The sequence below is a fragment of the Lithobates pipiens genome, unplaced genomic scaffold, assembly GCF_037356315.1.
Source record: "Lithobates pipiens isolate NorthernLeopardFrog02 unplaced genomic scaffold, aLitPip1_a1.2 Scaffold_10, whole genome shotgun sequence".
NCBI lineage: Eukaryota > Metazoa > Chordata > Amphibia > Anura > Ranidae > Lithobates > Lithobates pipiens.
Genome location: NW_027507686.1, coordinates 84,439,418 through 84,457,887, shown reverse-complemented (window position 1 = coordinate 84,457,887; position 18,470 = coordinate 84,439,418). Strand labels below are relative to the sequence as shown.

The window sequence follows — 18,470 nt, the reverse complement described above, 5'->3', positions numbered from 1 at the left end:
ATATATATTTATGGTGAAGAGCCCTCTGACCGATAAGGATGATAGACAAGGACAACATAAACTCGCTACTTGAAATGGACCTGAAAGTGTGCCCTGGTCTAACGTACGGTATACCAAAATAAGGGGGCATACCTTAAAATGAAATGAATATGAAATGGGTGAAATGAGTACTCATATGAGGAGTATGCTAGAGTGAAGGCCTGATAAAGGGGACGGGTGGGCGGGTATCGCGCACCGGAACCGACAAGGAAGATGGGCGAACGGCTGGTTATATACACCACCGGGCTCCTCCCATAATTTCAGGCCACCATACTGGCCTTTCTATTTATGGTGAAGAGCCCTCTGACCGATACGGATAAGGATGATAGACAAGGACAACATAAACTCGCTACTTGAAATGGACCTGAAAGTGTGCCCTGGTCTAACGTACGGTATACCAAAATAAGGGGGCAAAACACTCAGGTAGGGGATGCATTTTTATTGAACCAAGACTGTTACTGGGTAAGTTTGACAAAGGCCTGGGCCATCTCAATTTGCGGATTGGGTACGTAACGGGCAAAACAGGAGGACTTCCATCTACCCAACTTTTTGATAATATGGACCGGGACTCCTTGGCGGGAGGCCGTTGAAGCTGCCCCGATGCGAAATGAATGTCCCGAGTAGTGCGCAGGATTGAGGTGAAGGATGTCCTGACATGCTCCATGAACTGGGCTGCGTTGAGAGGTTTTGAGTGAAAGGGCAGAAGTGGGCCAGTCCCTGGTTGATCGGCCAAAAGGGTCAGCAAGCGGGTGAGGACAGCAACCGGACACCAGCGGTTGTAGGTCTTGTAGAGATGTATGTCCGTACCTGGGCCAAGCTGCTGTGTCTTTGAAACCGCTAAATGTAAGATGAAATGGTCCTCGAACCTGACTAGATGGTGCTTGCACAGCATGCGTGCCGAGGGGGCTAGTACAGGTAAACTCGCCTGGCCGCAAGAAGCTGTAGAAGGCCAGATGTATGGCTGCTTGCAGGACGACACTGACATGGAGACCGAAAGGTGAGGAGGCCAGAATGTCTGACATGTCCCTAAACACTTCGCCTGTGATAGGCAGCCGTTTGATGCTGGAAACCGGCCGACGTTTCTGAATGCCGCGCATGAGAGCCCGGACGGCGTGACAGGTGAATAAGGAGGGCTTGGTAGGGTCTTGGAGGGACGTGAAGTGTTGTACCCCGGCCAAGTACAATCGGATTGTGTTGAAGGACAATGCCAAGTCCGAATGGCAGTAGGAAAGGAAGGCAAGGACTTGTTTGACCCGGGAGGACTCTGTATTGTGAGATGATGTGAAGCGAGTAAAGGCCCTCCAGGCCGACTGATAGGCCTTGCGGGTATTGTCTGAGAGGGAGTGATCAATAAGTTGAGTTGCTGCTGACAAGTGTGGGGCTAATCCAGGGTCAGTTGAGACCAGTCCGGGATAGCTGCTGAAGTTGGTCCGGCTCCGGGCACCTGATCAAAAAATGAAACAAAGTTAAAGCGGGAGAGGGCATCCGCCGCCTGATTAAACTTGCCGGGGACAAAAGAACAATGAAGGTTGAACTGAAACAATAATGAGAGCTGGGTCAGTCGCCGCAGGAAGGACATAATCTGTAGAGACCTGGACCTGCCTTTATTAACAATCTCCGCAGTGGCCAGGTTATCTGTAGAAAAGACCACCGTCTGGCCCGACCAGCTGCGGCCCCAGGTGTGTGCAGCGGCTACAATGGGATATAGCTCAAATAGGGAGGACGTCTCAGTGAAGCCAGGAATAGCCAGTATCTGTGGAGGCCAGGGGGCTGCGAGCCAGAGGTTGCCAAAGATTGCCGCGAAGCCCGTGGAGGCCGCGGCGTCGGTCACCACCCGAGGTGAAAGGGCGGACACGGAGGGGACGAACAGGAACACTCCGTTCCAGGAAGATAGGAATTCCTCCCACATGGCTAGGTCTGCAACAGCCGCGGAATCCAGGCTGAGTACTTGCTCCGGGTCCTGAGAGTGGGATAATAAGGCTAACAGGCGTGACACGAACGAGCGCCCTTGGGGGATGATGCGCATCGCAAAATTGAGCATACCAAGAAGGGACTGAAGCTGTCTCTTGGTACAAGTCCTGGCATGAGTGAAGTCCCTCAGGACCGTCCTGATGCGGGTCAGTTTATCCGGGGGAAGGCTGGCCTGCATAGTGTTAGTGTCTAGGCTGACCCCGAGGAAGGTGATGGCCTGCGACGGACCCTCCACCTTGTGCTCGGCAATGGGGACATTAAGATTATTGAAGACTACCCTCAACTTACCCAGATCTTGTGGAGGCGAGCCGGGCGGCTCTATCAGCAGGAAGTCATCCAGATAATGAATGACTTCCCGACACTGGACTACGTGTAACAAGATCCAAGCAAGAGCCTGCGCGAAGGTGTCGAAGAGCCAAGGACTACTCTTGGACCCGAACGTGAGCTTAGTGGCAAAGTAGTACCGCTGCTTCCACTTGATTCCATGCCAGCACCAGAGGGAAGGATGGATAGGAAGAAGTTTAAAAGCATTTGCGATGTCGGCCTTGGAAAGCCAGGTACCTGTGCCTGTCTTAAGAATGGCCTGGATGGCCATATCTACTGATGCATATTTAAGGGAGAACTCCTCAGAGGGAATAAGGGAATTGAGGCTGGGGACCGTAGAGGAATGAGGCGCTGACAAATCATAAACCAATCTGAGTTTATTAGAGAACTTGCCCTTGACAAGCCCAATAGGGCTGACTCGCCAGGTGATGAATGGGGGCTGAACGAAAGGGCCGATGACAAAGTCCTGATCTAGTTCAGATTGCAGCAGTTGATCAATGGCTTGTTCATCCGTGGCTGCTGAGCGGAGGTTCTGGCACTCGTGCGTGAGGTGAGGGAGAGAGATAAGTCCAGTGTGAAAGCCTTCCGTGAAGCCCTGGACGAGGAAGGTGGACAGTGAGGGGGTAGGGTGGCCGGACAGGTAGACGCTAAGCCATGACACATTGAGCCGGCTTAGTCAGGACCTTTTGAGCTGCTTGATCTCACACATGAGCCGGGGGTGAGCTCTGTGACATTGGGTACACACATGGAGCAGCCTACACTGGCTGAAATTACACGACCCACTGTTGTAATTATTGCAGATCGGAGCACCGCCCATGGTCTTAACTGGGCGCCCTAGCTTATCGGTCTGTGGCGGGCGAGCTGGTGCTTGCAGGCCCTGAGCGGTACCCGAGGTAGACGGACCGTCGAAGGGCGGGGCTGCCACTGAGGTAGCGCACCAGGCCGCAGTATGTGTTGCTGATTGGCAGATTGCACACAGAGGGGACCGTAGCCCCGCGAAGTGGCGGCAGAACAGTTCGGTGTCCATGGTGCTCCAATCCGTAGGGGTCTGGAACTGGGAGAGCCTGGCGGCTGCTTTAGCGGAGAAGGATCGGTGGTAGTCATAAAATGAAAACCCGCCGTACTTGTAGCCCAGGTCGACTACCACATGGAGGTACCGATCCAGCTCCTCCCTCCTGGCAGGGGAGGCTGAGCAAATGATGTCCCTCATCATGCCGAAGGCTAAGGTAAACTCGGTGACAGAGAGTTTCCTATCTAATCTGGGATCCTTGGCTTTGAGGACCACTGATACGTCCCCCCAAGTATAGGCCTTATTCTCTGCCAGCTCGTGAATTGAGATCAGAAGGGAAGCCAAATTGACGTCCTTGCCCTCTAAGATGTCCTTCCTGATGTTTGCTGACACCAAATGAGATGGGTACACTATTGGTGCACCTCCGGAGATACCTGCGGGAGGACTAACAACTGGCAGGGACGCTGGTACAGGCGGAGAGACAGAGGGTTGGGTCTCGAGGAGGGCCACTCGGCCCTGCAGATCTGACATCGAGGTCGTGATGGATGACACCATGGTGTGGAGCTGCGAGATAGAAGAGGCGATGGAGCCTAAGGAGGCCTGCTGAGCAGAAGCCTCCTCCGCCGCGGGGGGAGGAAACAGGAGCCGGAAAAGCTCTGCCTTCCTGGCTGTTGCTGGAAAGGGCACTCCCCTGCGTCTCAGTTCGGCTGTTAGCCTGGGAATGGTCCATGCCCTGAAGGCCCTTTGGCTGCCATTTTCTGAAACGGATGGAGACAATGGAGCCGTGAGGTCCTCACTGCCAGCCTGGGACATGGTGGCAGAACGTGGGTCTGACGAGGCTACAAGCCCTCTGATGCGGGTTTTTCTCCTAATACGGACCTATAAGGGGTGACATGGATTACAACTGGTTGGAGACTGCTAAAGAAATACCTGTTTTAACGAAGGACGTTTTGCTGAAGGGCGTTTTCCCCTGCTAGATGATTATGCTTACCTGAGGAGGCACCGTCCGACCAGGTGCAGGCTGGACCTACTGAACTCGACTGACCTGAGGAGATGAAGGTGAAGTTTGTTTGAGACTCCCACCTAACGAAGGCCAGCTAACAGTGGAGGTGAGACTTCAGACATGAGATAAAAGTGACACCACTTTTTTTTTTTTTATTTTTTTTTTGAAAGAAATAAATGAAATTTCCTCTTCTCTTCCCCCCTGAATCACCCCCTTTATTACATATATACATACTATATATTTTCTCTTTTCTTTTTTTTTTTTTTTTAAACCCCCCCCCCCCCTTTTTTTTTTCCTTTTTTCCCCCCTTTTTTTTTTTTTTCCTTTTATCGAAATGAGGCTGACGAGCAAGAGTCCCCCGACAAGAATCCAACATTGAAGAATCAACTGGACTAGAAGCGGGAAGCGACACGTGAGCGTGAAATGAGTGAAACTGCCATGACAGAGATCCGAATCGCCATGCCACAAACTTGCGACCGAGCACGAAACGGAACCTGGAGCATGTACTGAAATGAGGCCATTCCTGGGGCACGCCGGGACGAATTGGTCCCTAAATGTGACTATTCGTACCGGAACGTGATAGGTGAAATGAAATGAAACCCATGACAAAGACTGGAATCAGGAGACGAGCCCACGCACCTAACAATGAATCCCGTCTTTGGAGCATGTACTGAAATGAGGCGTAGCAGCTGGGCACACCGGGACGAATCGGTGCATCAAATAAATGCAACAAGATTCGAATCGGAGCGTAATAAGTGACAGAAATGATATCCCATGACAGAGACAAGATTCAACGACTGGACTGACGGTAGCAAATAAAGAGTCCGTCTCTGGCGCATGTACTGAAATGAGGCGTAGCAGCTGGGCACACCAGAACGAATCGGTGCATAATAATATGCGACAGGATTTGATTTGGAGTGTAATAAGTGACAGAAATGATGTCCCATGACAGAGACAGGATTCAACGACTGGACTGTAGGTTACAAAGAATCCGTCTCTGGAGCATGTACCGAAATGAGGCGTAGCAGCTGGGCGCACCAGGACGAATCGGTGCATAGAGGAATGCGACAGGATTCGAATTGGAGCGTAATAAGTGACAGAAATGGTACGCCATGACAAAGACAAGAATCAGGGACCGTGCGTGAACCTGCGAGTGATTCCGTCTCTGGAGCATGTACAGAAATGAGGCCAAACCCTGGGGCACTTCAAAGCGAATCGGTGCACCAGAGGTGCAACAGGATTCGCGCCGGAGCGCGACTAGTGACAGAAATGATTTGGAGCGGTAGAAATGACTGGGACTGAAATGATTGAACGAGATGAAATGAGACATATAACATAATTGCATAAATGAAGAGACATATTCGAGCAGAGCAAGTGAAACGTGCGGACTGATTGCCTTGTCGTAACAAGCAGTCGGTTGTGAGTCGAACGATTCGACCGGAAAAAATAGAAATGCACGGGCAATCGAACAGTTTCAAAATGTATCGCCTGACGTGGCGTAATCGAACGTGTCGAATGATGATAACGACTATATCGAAAGTAGCATATAGTGACATGCGTACGAAGCCACCGAAACATTCGATATGAAAGAACCGAGCGGCTCGTGCGTACAAGCGTGGTGACGGTACATCAAAAACATAATGAAAGAGAGGGTGCCGAAGCCCTACCTGCGACAGCCGGCCCGAGGCGTAGCGACAAATTCGATGGGTACGACGACGGCGAACCTACGGACGCTGATGGACGAGATGGGTTTGTCAAAATCTGAAGACGAATAACGCGGGAACTGCCGAACGGCACGCTGCGTCTGGTCTGGATAGTCGGCCCTTGATATCTGACGTATCAGGTATCGCGCACCGGAACCGACAAGGAAGATGGGCGAACGGCTGGTTATATACACCACCGGGCTCCTCCCATAATTTCAGGCCACCATACTGGCCTTTCTATATATATATATATATATATATATATATATATATATATATATATATATATATATACATAATGTATATACACAGTATATCAGCAAATTTCAGTTAAAAGTAGTAAAAGTGGAGCAATCATCAAGGGGGACAACTGGGAATGTGGGGGGGGGCACCTTTCACAGAAGGAATACACTAAGGTAAGGGGGAAACCTTTATATGAGTGCCCCCTTAAATTATTGTATTCACTCCCCCCTTACATCAGTGACACCCCCTCAGACTGGCCTGGCGGTGCTGTTACTGACCTCCTCTCAGGTGCACCATGCAGTGCTCAATTAGCCAAATCCAGTTTGGTGGCTCTGGTTTTCCTATAGTCTCCTCTCCACAATCCACATGTCTGACTTCTCCCATGACCCCATCCCAGCGGTGCTGCCACTCTTGACTCCTCCTCAGAGACTGCAGACATGATAAAAGACAAGAGATGGTCAGAGGTTGCAGGCATGATACAAGAGATGGTTAGAGTCTATGGACTGCAGACATGATATAAGAGATCAATGCAGCCTCACAAGTGCCCATCAAATACAGCCTCACTGTGCCCATCAATGCAGCCTCACTGTGCCCATCATTGCAGCCTCACTATGCCCATCATTGCAGCCTCACTGTGCCCATCATTGCACCATCACTGTGCCCATCATTGCAGCCTCACTTTGCTCATATATGCAGCCTCACTGTGCCCATCATTGCAGCCTCCCCATGCCCATCATTGCCATCTTAACATAACCATCATTGCAGCCTTACTGTGCCCATCATTGCCACCTCAGCGAGCCCAGTCAGTGTCTGTGCCAGTGGATTACTGAAAGCGCTCATCTCCCGCTGTGTCACGGAGCTAAGTCGGAAATGTTCAGTCGCACTGTTACAAAAGTCCCGCCCTCCTCCTAGACCAGCTCATGTGATAGACAGAACAATGTGTGTCTATGACACGAGCTGGTCTAGGATGAGGGCAGGACTTTTCTCATAGCGCGGCATAACATTTCAGTCACGCTGAGCTCCGTGAATCCGCGTTGAGCTATGCTGCAGTCACGTCGTAACTCAAAGCAGCCCCAGGGCAGGAAGCCTACCAGGAAATGTCCAGTATCCCGGTAGGCCCTGCCCTGCCCGGGTCAGGGCCAATAATAAATATTCACATTTGGGTTTAATACTGATTCAAATCTTCAGCAGAGGTTAGCCCTCAAGTCTGCATCCAATTCAACCTGTGTATGTGGGACTACTGTTTTCCATATTCTCATACATGGTGTTCACTAATGCCGCGTACACACGATCAAACTACGCAGTGAAAAAGTACGGCGGACTCCAGTCCGCCGGACAATCCGCCTGTGTGTGGGCTCCAGCGGACTTTTTTTACCCAAAAGTCCGGCGGACTTAGAAAGTAGTTTTCACTCAAAAACTGTCCGGACTCGCAGTCCGGCGGACAATCTGGCCGTGTGTGCGCTAGTCCGCCGTACTTTTGAAATGAACGGACTTTCCCGCACTGAGAAAAGTCCATTCATTTTGAGCGCGGCTCCAGGTAGCCGGGACTAGCGAAGGAAGTCAATGACTCCTCCTTCTGCGGCGAGATTGACACGTCGCTGGCCCGTCACCTGGTATGGACTTAAAGGTTAAGCCCTACGCCGAAAAAACGGCGTGGGGGTCCCCCCCAGGTCCATATCAGACCCTAATCCGAGCCGGGCTCCTCCGCCAGACTAAGTCCGCCGGATAGTCTGAACGCGTGCACACGGCATAAGAAACACATCTAAAAGTTTTTTACATTTATTTACACTCTCCTCTGACACCACTAACTGTGGAAGTGAAATTTACATTCTTACCATTCTATAAGTAAAGATTACAATTCTAAGAGTAAAAAAAAGATTCCTGTATAATTCCAGAGTTTTAAATTATTCCATGCTTTTATATTTCAGGCAGCAAATACCACAGAATCAGCTCATCTCATCTCAACTTAATCCAAAGGAATCTCTGGCAATGTAACTGGTTTATGAACAGAACTGGTGGATTCACAGGGTGAAAATAAAACCGATTTATACACACATTTATGTTTCTTAAATTATAAACAGATGATAATATCCATCCTATTGGTTACTACCTAAATCACTGTATAAAGTGTTAAAAAGGAAATAACATTTCTAACATGTTGATTCATGTTTGAAAAAGTCTAGCTGATGGAATAAAACTTTGTTTTTGAATTGAAATTAATGTCTTGAGTATGTTTAAGTTTTTTCCGAATTTTGTTTGAAGGCAGTAACAATATGTGGGTGGGTGGGCAGTTTGTAGGTCCAGCATTTACTAAACATATCTGATTACTGAAGGTTGTCGATTAGAAATGAACCTGAGTAAACACGGTTGGGCCACAGGGCCGCCTTAATGAGCGGGTGCCCAGGGGCCCCAGCTGCATGGGTGCCCCTGCACTTTACTTGCCCCCTTGTAAACATGTACTGCTCCTTCTTGCTCAGGGGGTGAAAAAATATATTTTTCTGGGCCCCAGAGGGGCCCAAAAGGTGAGAGCTGAGGGACTATTTTTTCATTTTCGGGGTGGAGGTACACCATCCTGTGCCCAGCCGCATGCTCTAGAGTTCTTGGCCGCAGGGCTATTGGAGCTGCAGCTCCAGGCCCCTCCCTCAGTATCAGGGTCAGACTGGGAATAAAAGCCAGCCCTGGAAAAAATTTCATACCAGCCCCACAGCAAGGCAGGAGTGCCTCACATGGGTCTGTCCCTTCAATAGGATCACTGCACTGCCCCCTCCTCACACTGCCTGTCTTATTCACATAAGATAAGAAGCGCGCCCACTCAGGACAAAAGGTGGGACTTTTTAAGTTAAGAAATGGGTGATTGGTTGTTAGGCAGCGGGGCGGTCCCAGCAATCAATCACTCACCTTTAATGTGAAAAGTCCCACCTGTTGTCCAGGGCTGCAGTGCTTTCCCTCTTGTGTGAATAAGATAGAGCTCTGTGGGGAGGGGAGAGTGCTGTGCAGGACAGGAGTCTACTATCGAGGGGGGGCTGTAATAGGGTGGGTCAGTCTGTGATGGGGGCCAGTCTGTGATGGGGGGCCAGTCTGTGATGGGGGTCTGTCTGTGATGGGGGTCTGTCTGTGATGGGGGTCAGTATGTAATGGAGGGCCAGTCTGAGATGGGGGTCAGTCTGATGGGGGCCAGCCTGTGATGGGGGTCAGTATGTGATGGGGGCCAGCCTGTGATGGGAGCCAGTCTGTGATGGCGGGGTTGGTCTGTGATGAGGGCCGGTCTGTGATGGGGTCCAGTCTGTGATGGGGGGCCAGTCTGTGATGGGGGCCAGTCTGTGATGGGGGCCAGTCTGTGATGGGGGCCAGTCTGTGATGGGGGGACAGTCTGTGATGGGGGGCCAGTCTGTGATGGGGGGCCAGTCTGTGGATGGGGGCCAGTTTGTGGATGGGGGCCAGTCTGCAATGGGGGGCAGTCTGCAGTGGGGGGCAGTCTGTGATTGTAGGCCAGTTTGTAATGGGGACCAGACTGGGATGGGGGCCAGTCTGTGCTGGGGGGTCAGTCTGTGATGGGGCCAGTCTGCAATGGGGGGGCAGTCTGTGATTGTGGGCCAGTTTGTGATGGGGTGAGTCTGTGATTGGGGAGGCCAGTCTGTGATGGGGGAGTCAGTCTGTGATGGGAGAGTCAGTCTGCGATGGGGAAAATGTCAATGGGTATGAATAATTTTTCAAGGCCCTGTATACTAAGCTGAGGGAATGTTTAGTAAAATTAACATTCACTTTGCTTGAACTGTCTCCTAAATCACCTGCACCGATTCAGAACAAACATGCAAAATAATAGTTCTCACTTTGTTTTACATTTTGCCAGAGGATGGGCTTTAATTACCTGTCTCTAAAGTTTTGGGAATAAAGCTGGGCATACACAAACTGAATTTCGACTGATGAACCAGACAATATTCGCTCTGTCGGTGGCCACACCCTCCTGCCCAACATCCTTTGATTGCAAAATTGATTGAGCCAGATGTAAAATTGGCAGACAAACAGTAGCTGCATGCAATCAGATGCAGGAACTGTTCAGACATTTTGACAATTTTGCCAACTTAAGACAGAATGGTCTTGACAGTCCCTGCCTATAACGTGTTGTATTCAGAAATAGAGGAAGAGCAAAGCAGCATACATGCCCTAACCATCAGGAAACAGAGGTGTAGCATTTACAGTAACAGCCAACATTATAGCAAAATATGGTGTAACATAATTCTACGACAGTGTGAAAACATTTAGCATTATAAAGTGCAGAAAGCATGCATTCATGGGGGTACTTTACAACTAGCTTAAATGTACAGCTAAACTGTAAAATAGATATACAGTGCATCCGGAAAGTATTCACATCGCTTCACTTTTTCCACATTTTGTCAAGTTACAGCCTTATTCCAAAATTGAATAAAATCTGTATTTTCCCTCAAAATTCTACAAACAATACCTCATAATGACAATGTGAAGGAAGGTTTGAAATATTTGAAAATTTATTAAAAATATAAACGAAAACATCCCATGTACATAAGTGTTCACAGCCTTTGTCATGACACTCAAAATTAAGCTCAGGAGCATCCAGTTTCCGCTGATCATCCTTGAGATGTTTCTACAACTTGATTGAAGTCCACCTGTGGTAAATTCATTTGATTGGACATGATTTGGAAAGACACACACCTGTCCATATAAGGTCCCACAGTTAACAATGCATGTCAGAGGACAAAGCAAGCCATGAAGTCCAAGGAATTGTCTGTAGACCTCCGAGCAGTGGCGGCCTACATCTGCAATCTACATGTAGGACGCTGGACGCATAGATTTCAATGAGGTTTATTTTTATTTTTTTAATCACATGATTAAAGCCTACGGCTCTAATTGGCTTCAAAAAGAGTGGACTCGGGGCGCAGAGCACTGCGCCCCAAACCCACCCAGCTGCGTGACAATAGCGAATTATTATTTGCTATTCTCTTCCTGCTTCTACTCCTGGCCAATCAGGAAGCGGGTCTTAAGGCCCCAAGTAGGAGACACAGGGGGAAGCCCCCAAAGCTGCTCACGACCTGGATAGGGTAAGTGCGGGGCTGATGGGCAAACGAGCGAGCGAGGGGGGGTTGTTTGCCGATTGACCGAGCGACGGGGGGTGGGATATTTGACCGACCGACCAGGCGAGAATGGGTGTCGGGTGGTTTACTTGTCTCCCACCCAAAAAATAGAGCACCATCTTTGATGAAAACCTGCTCTAGAGCGCTCCGGACCTCAGACTGGGGTGAAGGTTCATCTTCCATCAGGACAACGGCCCTAGACAACGTTCTTGAGTGGCCCAGCCAGAGCCCAGACTTGAACCCGATTGAACATCTCTGTAGAAATCTGAAAATGGCTATGCTCTGATTTCTTCCCATCCAATTTGATGGAGCTTGAGAGATTCTGCAAAGAGGAATTGGAGAAACTGCTCAAAAATAGGTGGGCCAAGCTTGTAACATCATACTCAAAAAGACTGGAGGCTATAATTGGTGTTAAAGGTGCTTCAACAAAGTATTGAGCAAAGACTGCAAATAGTACATTTGACTTTTGTTTTTTATTTTTAATAAATTTGAATAGATTTTAAACAAATGTCTTTATGTAGTCATTATGGGGTATTGTTTGTAGAATTTTGAGGAAAATAATGAATTTAATCCATTTTGGAATAAGGTTGTAACATAACAAAATGTGGAAAAAGAGAAGCGCTGTGAATACTTTTGTGGTGCACTGTATATTGTATAATAGACAGAGGAAAGTTGAATCAAATGCAGCAGTATGTCAGATAAAGACTGCTGTTTTTAAGCTCTTGCAATGCCTTTTTAAATGGCGAAAATGTAAGTGCCGGTTTTGTGTCATATGGGCACATAGGCCATTTAGCTTTAGAGTATCTAAGCTGAATCAGAGCTGTTTTTAGGAAGTACAAAAAATTATTACATGGATCTTGATTCCTATTCTTTTGCACATAAAAAATTGCAAAAGACCTTATTTAGTAAGGGCTTTGAAATAGAAATTCCCTGTATTCCAGAGCAACAAAGAGTCAGATTCAGGCCTGCACTGGTATATTACAGCTTAAATCTAAAAGTTTATTATTATCTACTGAGAGACAATATTATTTCTGTCAGGCTGATAAGCCACCTGTTATTGTGCCCTGTGTTTAGTATGGTGCCCAATCACCTGTGAAGATAGCCAGTCTTATGTCTTGCAATCATTACCACTGAAGCAGACATTTAACCTCCCTGGAGGTATGATTATTTCAGATTTTAGGTGCTGAAAGCGGTACCATTATTTTGCATGGAAATTTGGCGTTTTATATTGTAGTCCTGTAATTCTTAGGAATAACTCACTTAAATCTGTCCAAACCAGAGTGTAGCATCCCGGGTATGATAAAGTTTGAAAAACAGAATCATAAATTATAATATAATAAATAATTATAAATAATTATACCAAATAATAATATAATAATAATAAAAATTATTCAATAATGTAATCCAATCAAAAACACAGAAATTTGCTGAGTTGCAGAATTATCACTGTCAGTACTTTTCAGTATTTGATGACGGATCTCCCCACAAATAGCTATCTCTCAATTCTGCGAGTGATTCTAATTTATTATCGCTGTTTTCTAGCTGGTTTAAAACCATTTTTGATGTAAAGGGACAGTTTTGGTTGCTATGGACAATCTCCAGTTTCCAGGCATAAAGAACAGTTTTTATAATATAAAACTGCATGCAGGACACTGGAGAAACCACTAGGGACAAAGGGGATGTGAAATAATTACATACAGCAATGTAATCTGTAAGATTAAATTATACTGTATGTAATGCGTGTGTTTTACTTTTTGAATTTGGAGCCGTCCTCCATCTCCATACGCGCAACGCTCGCAGGGAATGGAGCTTGGCTCCATGATAGATCAAGCGGAGGATGAGCCGCTCACAGTGCGGGGAGACATCGCTGGATCCAGGGGACAAGGTAAGTAAACTCATCCTGGATCCAGCAATACAATCCCGAGTCTGGCTTATGCCGCGTACACACGAGCGGACTTTTCAACATCCAAAGTCCGACGGACTGATTCCGTCAGACTATTTGATCGTGTGTGGGCTGCAACGGACTTTTGATTCACCAAAGTCTGACGGACTTTAGAATATGGAACATGCTTCAAATTTTTCCGCCGGACCCGGTCCCTTCGAAAAATTTGCTCGTGTGTATGCTATTCCGACGGACTAAAATCGACGCTAGGGCAGCTATTGGCTACTGGCTATGAACTTCCTTATTCGAGTCCAGTCGTACGTCATCACGTTCGAATCCGTCGGAGTTTAGTGTGATTGTGTGTGGCCAAGTCTGCTCAGTCGAAAAGTCCGTCAGAACTCTGTCGGAACTCCGGCAGAACTCCTTCGGAAGTCTGTCGGACATAAGTCCTCTCGTGTGTACGGGGCTTTAGGGTTACCGCTTTTGGTTCTGATTTTTCACCCCGAGCCAGACTTGGGAATACCGCCGGGGGGGGTTAAACAAAGTGGATTTGTGTGTAGATATTCTCACTGACCTCTCACATTTGTCAAACATATTTCAAACCAAAATGTAACGTTCATAATTGAAATGGATAAATAAAGGAGTTTGTCAAAAACCTTAAAAGATCAGCAACATTCTCTATGAGATCCAAATGGAGGACTTCAGCTAATGAGACAAAATATAAGCAAGTGAGTAACACACTCCCAAACCAAATCCCATATGGGGAGTCCAACATCCACTTAGGGACTTGATAAAATATAATAAAACATTCAGGCAAAAGTTTTCTAGTAAGGACTCTCCTATAAAAATGATTTCCTCTGTTACTCTCTGTAAATTCTGCACTCTGTACTTACAAACTACTTCTGAGAACACTTTTTACTGTGGCCTTTGCAGTAGCATTTGCCACTGGACATCCAGAAAACATGTCCATACAAACAAAATACATACTCGTAAGATCCTGACTTGGGCATCTGGATATATCTTTTTGTTATCCCTGGAAGGGATTTTCAGCTTTTGGTAACACCTTTGGTAACAGGTAAAACAAGAAGTGGTATGTTATAAAAACAAACTGTGGTGAACCCTGGCTCTATCCCACGCTCATTTACTAAGGCAGCCATAACGGCTTGTGACTGATGACACGGCCCATGTGTCAAGCTGAAGGGAAAAGAGTGTCTGGCAGACATAAATGATCACCTTTTCCAAAGTCTTATTTCGTAAGAAGTTGCCCTCTATGGACCACTTGTGCTTCTCGTTCTGGGGTCCTTAAAGTTGAATTATTAATCCCAGCTATACAGGGCCAGAACTAGGGTGGGATCTATGAGTTACACAGACCCAGCAAGTGTCCGGGGCTGTAAATGCAGCATCCTTAGAGTTGCCTGGTCTGCTTCCATGTGCGAGTTTTACTGTTAGTATGGGTACCTCAGCAAGAACCTGGAAGGCTGAAAACAGCGGATCAAATTAACTTGGTGTGCTTGATTGGTTTACCTGCCGAAGTAAAAACAAACTTCTGGCCCTTCAAATGGAACCAAAAGCTCTCTCTCTCAACTATCTATATAAATATCCACTCTTTTTATAGCTCACGGGCTTTGCTAAAACATGGAGCTCTGCTTCTTGAGCTGGGAAAAAAGGATCCAATGACTCTGAATACAGAGTATCCTTCTGGGTGATAAACTGCATACTCAGTATAAAACCGAGAATTACACTACAAAAAAGTAAATACTCGGGTCTTCAGGGAGTGTGTCCTGCACGGGGCTCACAGCAGCTGATTCCTACATCATCAATTTAACACATGTGCTTTTTCTTTTTGTCTCCAGCCTCCTCCAATAGAGGCAATAAAGTGGCTGGATTCAAATGTACGCATTTTTTATTGTTAGATTTGTACATGAACAAAACAAATTCATATTTTGAACCTTTCATTAGACAAACATTTAGTTAGCTATATATTTGCTGTGCAGAATGTCGGACCACTAAAAATGTAATATTCAACCAAAATAATGTCTGTAACTTTGTCTAATAGCAACTTTGCATAAAGCTACAGCTCTGATATATGGGGGTGAACCCTTCATTACTGGGTCCAGCTTGCATAAATATAACAATGGCTTGTTTTCTATAATGCTGTTTGTGTAAGAACTCCAGTTTCATGTTTCAAAAAGACAACTTTTTCCTGGCAATATTATAATAAATGATAAGAATACCCTGCAGTCATGCAGAGATGTCCATAAACCCTAAGTATTCTTCTACTTATACCCACTGCACTTACAAGGAAAAGGGGCACATCATTTCACAATCCACACATTCTGCTTTGGATTTCAAAAATAAAAATACATAAAAACAAAAGGACCAACAATATGTATGATGAGCCAGAAAGCACTCGGCCATCAAAAACTATAAAACAACTGGCTGCAGGGGGCATCTATCCTAACAGGGTGTGTGGACTTGATGTGATGGGTCTGTTATATCTACATTTTATTTATTATTACTCTCACATCATGGACCGCACATCAAGTTATTATCAGACTTTAAGATTTCATTTTTGTAGAAAAATTTCTTATGTATCCCATTCATCTTGGCTTTGTTAAGCATTATTGCAGCTGTATTCAAATTAACAACTTCATCTTAATCTTTTTTTTCTTTCCACTCAATAAATGTGTAAGACATGGTTAAATGTAACCTTCATTTTACCATGTTTGGAAAACAGATTCAAAAATAATTGTGATCACATTGTTTATCATTAGATTCGTTAAACCGGCACATTTTGTTATAAATGTTTTGTCTAAAAAACTGAAATTGACAAGGTGTCCTTCCAGCTTATCACCGACCTCTCATCCCAGCTACATTCTTTCAGGAGAGCACAAAGGAGGGGGTCACATTTGCGTACATGACACACACAAGTGATAGAACTAAAGGTTCCAGCATTCACAAACATACTCAAATATATCTCTAAAATTGCTTACATTATTCCCATTTGTACACAACACATGCATATCATTCTCTCACTTTCTTTTAACGCTTTTTAATACTTCCTTGCTTAAACTTCTGCTTTCTTTATTTTGTTCTGATATCCTTTGCATCCAATGTATTGTAATACCATACTTCACATACTGTACCTTCTATTATCAGACGGGCAGCCATAGTGCTCATCCCATCTTCCCTCTCTGACAACATATAAAGCATTCTGTTTTAACTCTCTTTACTGTTTCTTGACTTTATTAGTTGTAGTGCCTGACCCCAAATTCATCCCACAACTTAACATCAAAATGTCCCTTTCTGTCTAGTGTTAATTTTCACCCTTGATCCATCCTGCTCACATAGCTGTTTCTCTAGCTGTATACTCTGCATGATTCTTTGTCTCTGTGGACTTTGGTGGTAACCCAGTTACCCTTTGTGGATCCCTGTCCACTTTAACCATTAATCTAGGGGATCAGTATAGGCTGAACCGCACCTTTGGTTCGTATATAGCGCTCCTCTTGAGCTGGGCATTTTTGAGGGTCTCTTACCCTTCATTCCCTTACTTAATTTAATGCCCATAATGACTGGCCAGTCTTCTCTACGTGTGCCTATACCCTCTTGCCTCTAAACTACTTTATCTAGCAGATGTACTACATATACCTGTGAACAGCACTATTCTTCACTTTCTCTATAACACTACGATGGACAGTAGACAGTGACAACATAACATATAACCACCAATCAATACAGTTCAATTAAGGGGAGTAAAATAGGTACCCTTTGTCCCGAAAATGCCTTACCGATCAAGGAAGTCTGATAACTCAAATGTAAACAAAAGGCTTACCTCAGCCGGCTGATTATCAGAAATTCCCGGATTGTCTCAAGCTCCTCGTTTCGGATACACAAGGTCACCTGATAACCCCTCCTGGCTGGCTCGCCACCTGAAATGGATATTTCATAGATAGGCAATAATAATAACTACTGCAGTAGGGAACAGACACAAAAGATCCGCTCAGCATCTTTACAAATAACCATTCTCCTTTATTATGACGCATTTGAAGGTTTTTATACACACGATTACGTAGGTATCACATTAATATTACAATTGTACGTTTATGGTAACAAGAGGCGTTACATAGGCAGGCTAATTCTAATCAGGACTCAAAAGAATGCAAAACATGTACTGAAAACGTTGTTAGTGCTGTGTGCACAGTGAGGGCATCATGCAATACATATAAAATAGAATACAATTATATACAGAACCTACAAATTTCCATTACAATAATATTCAGTAGATTTTAATCCAGCCTAAAGGATATTTTGAAACAGTCAGATTTAAGTACTCTAAATCCCTGGTGCCCAACATGCAGTCCACCAGCTCTCTATGTGAGGCTTGCCATGTCCTGGATTGATCCATGACCCATTGACATCTAGGGGAACTTTTCAGAGCCACAGTGGGGTGCTGAAACGCTCTGTTCATCTAAGCAATGAAGTAATGAGAGTAACTGCTTTTTTGGGGAGAGAAGGAGCAACATGAAATTGTGTGATCAGGCAAGTAACCACTGGCCACCAGTGCTGGAAGGTTTAAAATTCACTGCTACTGCACTTCCTCAGGAGCTAGTGTCAGAAGCTTTTCTCAGGCAATCTATGCGCACAAAATCTCTGCTATCCCCTCTGGTATAGCAATCACTAGCACTAGTTTTCCTCACATGGCATGTTTTAGGGAGCTTTCAGTTGAAAAATCCATCTACCTTCACGTTGTCAAAATTACCTGTTGTTGATTTCATCGAACCCAATTAAGAGCACAAGAGCACCGGAAAACAGTTTAGGTATCTTTTTTGTGATCAAAAAATTGCATGGCAATTGCATTGCAACTGGAGATCCAAGATTACCAGATGCAACATCCAACATGTGTCTAAAGTTCTAATTTTAAACTGACGCTTTGTTTTGCCAACATAATATTTATCACATTCAGCTTTAGTTTTATTACAGTTAACATAATATGAGACCTTGATAATTTTGTTCATTAGGCAAGTTGATAAGTTGACCAGTGATGAGATATGGACACTAAAGTGCATTTATGTTGGGGAGTGTGTCCAAGATGGCGACGGGACAGACATCTAGGAACAGAGCTCTGCACCAACGGAGGGGATTTTATCTTGAATTGATATCCTGACCTGCCTGAGGAACCCTCATCCTG

The 18,470-nt window shown here is 45.8% G+C and overlaps 1 long non-coding RNA gene across 1 annotated transcript in view; it reads left to right on the top strand.

Annotated features, from left to right (window-relative positions):
* Positions 1 to 8,508, top strand: part of LOC143933547 (uncharacterized) — a 74,806-nt gene extending 66,298 nt beyond the window's left edge. Inside the window, exon 3 of the long non-coding RNA XR_013263124.1 lies at positions 8,221 to 8,508. This is a non-coding gene — a long non-coding RNA (uncharacterized LOC143933547). The remainder of the gene's footprint in view (positions 1 to 8,220) is intronic.
* Positions 8,509 to 18,470: the final 9,962 nt, after the last annotated feature.